Source organism: Siniperca chuatsi, linkage group LG24 (assembly GCF_020085105.1).
Source record: "Siniperca chuatsi isolate FFG_IHB_CAS linkage group LG24, ASM2008510v1, whole genome shotgun sequence".
NCBI classification, from domain to species: domain Eukaryota; kingdom Metazoa; phylum Chordata; class Actinopteri; order Centrarchiformes; family Sinipercidae; genus Siniperca; species Siniperca chuatsi.
Window position 1 is genome coordinate 13,407,834 of NC_058065.1, and position 10,049 is coordinate 13,417,882.

Sequence of the window (10,049 nt, forward strand, 5' to 3'; positions counted from 1 at the left end):
CTTTGAGCTAAATGCTAACCTGCTCACAATAACAATGCTAACATGCTGATGTTAAGCAGGTATACACTTTGATCAGTCAGTAATCAGCATTTTAGTAACTTTTGATTTAGCACTAAACACAAAGCACAGCTGAGGCTGATGGGAATGTCATTAGTTTTGCAAAATCAGTAGGATTCGTCCTCTGGGGACCACTTAATAGCATCTTTTCATTAGACCCTCCCTGCCTGGTAAGCTCCTCAATGTCTCTCAAGTCAAACTCCATGTTTGTAACCGGGCTTTCCTCTAAAAATCTGTAATCTCCAGGCTGTAGAAGCGAGAAAACCCTGGTGATATCACTAGTTCTCAGACTTGACAAAAAGCCCCTCCTGAGCTACAGAAGACATTATACTACTGTTTTCACAGAAAAGAGTAAGTGAACTTTTGAAAATAGAAAGCTCACCTTTAGCAGAAAATGTATTGGAAACTGTTGGGAACTTAATCCAGGGTGCTAAAGGTGAAGATGAAACTGAATCCCTCAGCTCCCAAAATCTGATAAATAATCATAGCATTTGTTTGGTGTATTTTAAAAACAAATATTTTTTCATGGATATGCATATTTTAAAAGGGCTTTATTTAGATTAAAATAAGAAAAACAACATTATCATCACTTTGTTTTTACCTGAAAACAAAAAGCCATTATAGAAAAACTACAACACAGACCTGGATCACCTGACGCACCATCCTCTCCCCACCTACCGCTGATTTCCCTCCACCTGTCACGACTAACAGCTGCAGGGAATTTAAACGGAGCGCAGGTTGCTGACGGTAACATGACCGGATCAGCGATACCCCACCAAATTAGGTCAGCGCTGGTCGGATCATTGCTCCTGTCTGATTGAGAGAGGTCAGCACTCTCACCTTGTCTGGCACGCCACGCACATACACATTCCTGCACTGTACATAGGCACAAAGCCAGGAGACAAAGCACAGTAATAGCAGCGCAATATGGTCACGCTTCAGCGCTCACCAGTGTAACCCTGCCTGCAGACTGGAAAACACAAAACCTAGTGAAGTGTGGCGGCGTTCTGGTTTATAGTGTGAGTCATTAAAAGAGGAAAGGACATGTGCACACTTAGATATGTCACAAGGCTTTTATTTAATGATGTTGCAGAGCAAATTTTACCAGGACTACAGGGCAGCAAACAGTGCCATTTGATTTGTGTTTGAGCCCCAGCCCAGAGTTTCTTTAGTTTTAAACACATTGAGGTTAGAGTGCTTAAAGCTGCTCTTATAGATATTTTTATATTAGCAAATGACTACATGTAATGTGAAAGGGGTCGCTCGTAGTGTCAAACCCACAAAGAATTATCACCCAATTCTCCAGTTCCCCTCAGCTTTACAGGGGTTTTTAGTGTCTTTCAGCTCATTGTTTTGGTTTTCCAGCCCGCAACTTTACTGTTTTGGTTCACTCACCACTCTCATCAAGCTTGATTCTTCGATACTGTTTGCTAACACATGTGAACCGCTTGTTGCGCTGCCCCCAAGTAGACAAAAAATAATAATTAATGCACACATTATCACATATCTGGTTTAAATGTCTGTTTGCTCTGCAATGGCATGCAGGCCTATCCAGGACATTTCCCAGCCCGCCAACATTTGGATACCAACATGCTGGAGGTGGCCATGGTGAATGTCACCCACACAAATCAGATGTTTTTAAATGATAAAGTGCATATCTGAAAGATATTTAAGGACTTAATTTCTTTGCTTTTCTTTCTTTGAAAATGTTGAAAATTTTCTATTTTAGTATGTCACTTTGAAATGGTAATGTATATGCAGTGTGTGTAATTGTAAAAAAGTAATTCATGAGACTTCTTCATCTTTGCAGATTCTGGCAAGGGACTACACATGAAAAGCTTGGCTAACTGATTTACATTGTAATTGATGTTGATTAACATGAATAAAGAAAGAAATGAATAAATACAAATGTGCTTTTCCTACTGCATCTACCATACCTTATGCTTTTTACCCCACAGTCACTAAATCATGTGATGTTCCACAACCTTTATCTTGTACACTGTGTATTTGTAGCCATTTTGTCTATCTGTGAAAAGGTTGCTTCACCAGTCTCAGTCACTGGTCAGTGGTGACTGGCTGCAGGTTTCGTCTGTTGATTTTTTCCCCCTTTACCTTTAAGTTGTTTTTTGCCTCTGTTTCATTTATATTTTTAGCCATGCTAGTGATATGGCATGAGTGATGGCAATGTCAGTCGGCTGGTCCACTACTTTGGTCCAGACTGAAATATCTCACAAACTATTGAATGTATTGGCTCAGACATTTATGGTGCCCAGAGAATGAATCCTAATGACTTTTGTGATCCCGACATTTTTTCAAGCACCACCTGCAGGTCAAAGTTTTCACTTATCCTGTCAAATATCTCAACATGTACTGGCTGGATTGACACAAAATTTGGTAGCAACATTCATAGTTCCCAGACGATGCATCCTAGAAACTATTTGATGTATATTAGGGACAGATATTCATGTCCGCGTTGATTAGGATGAATTGATTATCCCCTGACTTTTAATCTTGTGCCAATTTGTCCAGTACTTTGGCTTATGACTGCATACTAACTAATACAAAATTAATTATATTTCCATCAGCCTCATCTGTACTTGTTGTTTCTTGTGTGTTTAGTGCTAATTAGCTAATGTTAGCATGCTAACACACTAAACTAAGATGATGAACATGGTGAACATACCTGCTAAACATCAGCATGCTAGCATTTAGTTCAAAGCACACACAGAGCTGCTAGCATGACTGTAGACTCTCCTTCCCTTTTTGCATATTGTATACATTTGCCATTTGGTGCATTACTACACAGGTTTTCAAATTTGTTTGTAGGCTGAATCAACAAATATTCAAAAATGTTGCTTAACACCTTCTGCTCGGTGTATGAATGAATCCATAAAAACACGAGTTTCCTTCCTGCAGTAAAGGAGTGAAATTATTGTTTATGTACACGAGCATTTCCTTAGACCTTTTGCTTGACCTGAAATGAAACACATGTAAGAAACTGTTAGGTCCTTGACCTTTGAGAGATTTATCTTAGCTTATTTGGTCACTATATGTTTCACAAAGGTGCTTTGCCCCTCGGCACAGTATCATGCTGGTGTGTGTAATCCAACCATGAAGAGTTAAATCAGCCCTCGGGTGCCTGATGTGTGATGAACTCATTGGAGCTCCTCCAGCTGTCTGCTAACATTATCTGCCTTCCTGTTTAATAATGTTGGTCAGTTTTTCCTCGAGGCATTTAATTGTTTTAGCGCTACCTGGTTGGTGTGAGTGCAATACATTTCATACAGTTAGTAGAAAGTCTTTCAAATGCATGCTGACGATCCAGCTGCAGAAAAACCTTATAGTGTTGAAACCCTAACACAGACATCCTTCCATCCTGCCACATCCTCCTATACATTATCTAAGTTCACTAATGTCTCAAAGCCCCATGTGGTCTGTATAGGTGGCTCTCAGGCAGGATGGCGGTCATCCGAGCATGTGACAAAGCCAAAGAGACAGCTGACATGAACACATCAATACACATTAGGCTTCACACTGTGAACTTGTTTAGCTTCTTGCTCGGATGTGTATGTACCCACTGAATCTTTCATAGTAAAGTCTCCGACTCCCCTTTCTTGTGATATCGTCTTGAGAAAAATGTTTTTGTGGCACAAATCTATCAGAGATTTGAGTTTGAACTGTTTCATCCTCCAATGGGTTTACAGCAGCATTGTACACTGAGATTAGCTAATACATTACCGTTGGGCACTGAGTGTGAAAACCCATCCCCTCTATCAAACTGTATTACAGTCACAGGACCGTCGCCGTTTGCACTGAGATGCCACCCTGCTAGATCTGACAAGCACTATGATCTTCTGTTGTTTTGAATGGAAACTGAAAGCACAGGTTATCAGGGCATTATGAACCGTGGCATAGTCGAGCCCCTTCCGCACCCTTTGTGCACCATGCAGTCATCACAATGCCGTCTTGTGTCATTCAGCCTGAAGGTGTGGAGGGGTTTTTCCCAGGGCCCGCGTGGAGAAACCGGGAGCAGACCATATTGTGGGATCACACTGAAACAATGCTGTATTCTTGTTCATGTATATGCAGATAACTTAGGGGTTTCAATCCAAAATCCAAAAGATATGTTTATAAAAAAAAAACTGTCACTGCTCAAGTTTTATCTAGCCATGCAGATAGTTTGAGTTTTATTTATCAAGATTTTGAGATATCCGCCTCTGATTTCTGCTGGGTGATAGATATTTCAAAACCTCAGCACATAAAACCAAAACTATCTGCATGATTAGACACCACAGTGCAATGTTAGGAAACAAATCTGTGTGAATAAAGTTGTTATTTTGAGAAAAGTCTTAGTAATACATGAAAAGAAAATCTCATAATATTGTGAGAATGAAGTCACAATATTTTGAGAATTAAGTCGTGATATTTTTCGAATAAAGTCATAAAGTTTCAAGTATAAAGTTGTAAAAATTCAAGAATTAATTTGGAAATTTATGAGAAAAAGTGGTGATATTTCCAGAAAACCTCTTTTTTATTTTTTCAAACAGCGGCCCAAATACGATATCGTATTTCTGTCTATGACCAAGTCCTAAAAATTTTCTTAAAAAAAGTGACAAAATCTGTCATTGCAGTAAGAATATTTCAACCTGTTTCAAATACAAATCAAAACTTTTTCAAGAAAATTCTAGTGTCTGTATCTTGAAACTTGTAAGAATTAGAATAAAAAAGTTGAACTTGATTTTATAAAATATCTAAAACATGTTGATTTCCAGTAAACAGACTGTCCGACATGTTTCAAACGCAGGCTGTGGCAGTGCACCAGGGTTGAGTTATAAAATGTGTTTACTTTGTAATTTGGTTGAACTGACAAGTGTGCTTGTTATTCCAGCGCTGTTTCCAAAAGAGTGCTTCAGAAGTTGAAATTACAGTTAAGTACGAAGAAAATATGCCATAACTGTCAAATTGTGGATAATCGCTTCATTAGTATTCAAGTTGTTTTCCTGCATTTAGAGTGCATATAATACATACACAATTTAACATAAGCCGGCCCCTTTTAATACTCACTGAAGTCATGTTGTCTATTTTCATTTTCTGTGCATCAGACATGACAGATGTTGGGTATTTTTACACACTTTCAGAGAGCTTTCCCTGTTGACACCACGCACGTTGTCGCTGTAATCCGAACAGACAGTGCTGTGAGACAGTGGCAAGGTTTTACGTGCCTTCAGAAATGTCACCATACCTCGGGGTGGCTGAAAAATGATGAACGCCGACACACACACACACACACACACACACACACTCACACACATACTTGCGCAGACGCCATGCGGATGTACATGAGAAGTGAAGTTTTAGTTACACAAACATTTCTTGCAGGCTTAGCTGATCCAGGGGCATAAGTCATCTCATTGGCTTATTGAGTTAAATGTCAGTGGGTAGGACTGAACCACAGTTTTTTCCAACAAAAGAAATGTTAGATTGAAGCCTGGTTAGAAGGCAAGAGATAAGAGAGGAGGAAATATGAGTTCCAGCACTGTTGCTTCAAACTGCAATACAGTCTGTTGTAAATGATCCTGCTGCCTGGCTGACCTTCAAAGTTTCATCTTGCTGGAGTAGCTTTTGTGACCAAAGGCTCCTGCTGACCTTCCAAGACCATGAATGCTGTGCTCATTACCGAATGAAAAATGATTTAATTGCATTCTATCATCTATTCTATCTCATCCTATTTTATATTTTGATGAAAAAACGTGAAAAAAACCATTCATGTTCACAAGTTGAGAAGCTCCAACTTTCTGCATGCATATGGGATACCTGCCATTTATTCTAGTGGTTGTCTTTAACACTTAAGTGTGGGTTTGCTGGATAAGTTATGCATTACATTAAAAAGGCTGGTTAATTGTATTATTGCATTTAGGTTTACCTCAACATTACTCCTTGGGGACTATACCCTCTACACACTTATATACCATTGTCGTCTAGGATTATGTTCGTTTTCTTGTGGGTTGAGCTAATTCACTGCAACAGTAGCCACCGATGCAACCACAGCTTAGCAACCGGCACACTTAAGCGGTGTTCATGGAGCTCTAGAAAGAGCAATACTCTGTATACAAAGAGTTAGGAGGGTCGTGTCTTTTTCTTTTACCCTTTCCAAAGCTAAAATCAAAAAAGCTAAAGTATAAAGAACAGATTAAACAGTGTATTTGTCTGCTCTAACGTAAATCGCTAACGTTAGCATGCCTGGCTAACTAGCTTACTACCTAACCTAGCGTTACTTCGTTCTCAGTTTAATAATGTACTATAGTATTACATTTTTTTTCTTGCATTGTTCCTTATAATACTGTGCAACAACAGGCTACTATGGCTAACTATCTACCCTGCGATACAAGAACAAAACTGTTTATTTATCATCAGCTGGTGAGGATTTAGACTTTTTGCTTGGGAGATATAACTTTAGCTTCAGTCTCTTAGCATGATTTGATGTACAGTATGTAGCCCTCACGTTTTATTTAAGATAGTTTTACAGGATTGTAGTTTTAAAATGTGTCAGCTGGAGACACCAACTCATGGATCTAACCTTAGCTTAATTAGCTTGCTGGCTAGAGTTGATCAAATCTGACAGCAACAGTTGTCATTTCAGCCGACAAAATCAAAGGTCACCAACTAAAAATGGGAAGCTGCCTTTGTCTACCTGAAATCAAAGACCTATTGTTTCAAACATTACTATGCATTTTGAGTGGTAACATGCCACTGTTATCACTGTAAACTGCATTATGTGTCGTGCCAGGGTGGAAACTGGACAGACATAGCAAGAGCTGGGCTTAACGGAAGGGTCAGTTGCCTGTGGCCTCAAAAACCTCCCAGATGGACAACGTTATCTTTCCTCTGAAACCCAACTTTCCATTGCTTTATCATATGCTCAGATTTAAGTGGAAGATGAGAAATATGAACCCGGAAGACTGCTCTCCTACTGTATGTTTTTATCTGCTTCACAGGCTTCTTCATGTGGTTATGGAAAGTTCCAAGTCTCTCAATGCTGCCAGGTTTTAGCACACTCTGGTCTGAGCTGTGGTGCAAGAAGTAAAAATCCTTAAGACAATTCAAATGCATAATTTCATGAAAGTCAAGTGTAGACATTCCTGATACAATATACATATTGCAGGTATTGGTTCTGCTTGTGGTTAGTGGTAGAAATCACACACTCAGATTATAGTTACAGCATAGATTCATTCTGAGGTTTGGAGACTTTTCAGAAGGAACCTGGTGGAAAAGCGATTGAGGGAGGAGAGGCATTGCTTCAGAATGAAAGCATGCAACATTTCTGAAAGTTTTTCATCTCTTACCAGGAATAGATGTGCAATAATGTGTCTATTTATAGCTACTATTTCCAGCCTCTTGGGCTGATGAGAGGAGAAACATTGTTGGGAATATCGTTTGAATCAGAATGCTATTAGAGCACTTTGTGAGCCTTTGCTCTGTAGGCTTGCATTCATGATATGTAAAGATATGTAAAATGGCATAAATGATCAGGGTGCCACATGCTTGAGTGGTCTCATGCAAACTGTGTAGTAATTATCTTCCTCATAATTGCTACTTGCCTGAATTTTAATGAACCCTTTGCTGCATAAAGGAGCTGTTTTCAGGTATGACGTCCGTGTTACTGAGCAAAGTCAAACTGGGCAAACAGTGATCAGGGATCTCGGGGATGCAGGAAATTCACCAGCATATTGTAATCTGCCTTAAACTACAACCAGCCACTAGTCGAGTGGTGCTGGAGGTGCAGCTACACCTCGGGGCCCTCTATACATATACATAATTTTATGCGCACAGTGCAACAGCAGACACACACCCACTGCTACCTCATTAGTGACTGCAGCCCCTAGGCTTGCAACTGGGAAAAGGCATAATTGCACAGTTCAGCAGCACTGACTTCGCTCAGAGCATTTTGGAACAGACTTCGACAAATGAGCATCAGGTGCGAGCACCTACAGTAATATTCTGTTATTACTGACTCTTCCTGTCACAGTTGACAAGCTCATAGTAAGTCACTGGAACTTTCTGGAGTAGCAAGGGACAAGACAAGCTTAGTTCAATGAGAGTGAACAAGCCAAGAAGTTGGACTAATTAGGTGTCAGTTTGGGGAGCACAAGACCTGTTAAATGTTTTAAATGTTCTTCAAATAGGTAATACGTAATTATAACTATAGCTTATAACTGTGTTGTATTATAGGCTCTATTACCTCAAATTACACCAACGCGCCAAACTAATATAGGCTAGTGACCAACTGCTAAATGTGAGCATGGTGTTAGCATTGTCATTATGAGCATGTTACTGTAGCATGCTGACGTTAGCATTTAGCTGCTTTGCAGCTGCATGGAGCTACTAGCATGGCTGTGGACTTAGTCTTGTTAAGCCACCATTGCAGTGTTTTGGCAATATTAATCACTCAGCATTTTTTATTTGGCTTCTGTAGCAGAACATTAAACCAAAACCCATCTCTGCAGTGATTTATTTGACTTGCTTGAGCCTCTGTGCTTTCTTGAGATATTAGCATAAAATTTACTGTCCTCCATACTTGCACCTGGTGCTTATTTGTTAAAATGGATTCCAAAATGCTTAGAGCGTTGTCAATAGTGCTGAACTGTTCAATTATTTCCCCTGTGCAAGCCTGGGGTTTACAGTCACTAATAAGGTAGCACTGTGTATGAGCTGTTATTATGTATTCATATAATTATGTGTTTCAGGAGGGGCTGTTCATGCATTTTGCATCAATGTCCACTGTGACCATGTTCACAAAGTTAGGTCAATCAGGGGAGACAGCACAAGTAAGAAAATTATGTTGGGTTTAATATTTAAATGATCATCAGTGTTATGGTTTGCTGAAAATTTGTGAGTTTTAGAGGTGCTAGTTGGCGGATTTTATTACCTTTGGACAGAGCCAGAATAGTTGTTTCCCCCTAGATTTCATCTTAATGGATAATGCCACATTTTTGTATTTTATACTTTTTGCATTTAAATAATGCTCTGTCCTGATGGGTATTGGTTTACAGCAACACGCTTGTAAGTAACCAGTTATAGGAATGTGAATGTCAGTGCCATAGGGTCGTAGCTTAGAGTAGTGGTGAAGAACAAAACAAGGGCTGACATGGAGGACTGCAGTGCAGCCTGAGATATAGGTGATTTAAAGCATGCGCACTGGGGTTTTAAAGCCAGTATGAGCAAGCATGGATAAACAGTCAGGTGGAGGTGGTGGTGGGTGGGAAACCAAAACCTGTAACTCTGCAATCCTAATAGGTTTATCACCCACACATGCCGAGGAAATGGCAAATAGACCATTAATGGCTCACACTATATCATTAGTTAAGGAGTGAGCGCAGTTAATAGTGTGCTGACACAGGCAGGTAGCTCAGGATGTGTGAGATGGAAATGTGGTTTTTCGACAGTGGAAGAAATGGCAATAGAAAAGTGCTGATTCTAGACAAGATCCGGTGAGACCTGACAGTGCAGCAATAAAAAGACCTCGACTGACTCATGGCTTTGTCTGGAGGTCTCAAGGCTTCGCTGTATTTAGGCATTCCACTCGCAAAACCAGTCACTGCTGTCCAGGGAAAAGTGTTTCACAGAAACAATTACAGCCTGATACTGGACTATTATTATACACTGGGTAACAGTAACTCTATGCTGGTATGAGAGAGGTTCCTCTGACCACAGCCACAGAAAAACAGACTGAAAAATACACAGTAAATTGTATCTATCTGCCCATTTTAATCTTTCATTTAATTGTTTGCTTAATTGTGGGTCAACATATGTTAAAGTATTAGTTCGACATTTTGATTATTTGCTGTCTTGCCAAGACTAAAATCAAAAGATTGATACTATTCTCATGTCTGTATGCTAAATATGAAGCTACAGCCAGCAGGTGATTAGCGTAGTTTAGCATAAAGATTTTGTATTAGAACGTAACTCCCTATAAAACCACAATTTGTTGTTTT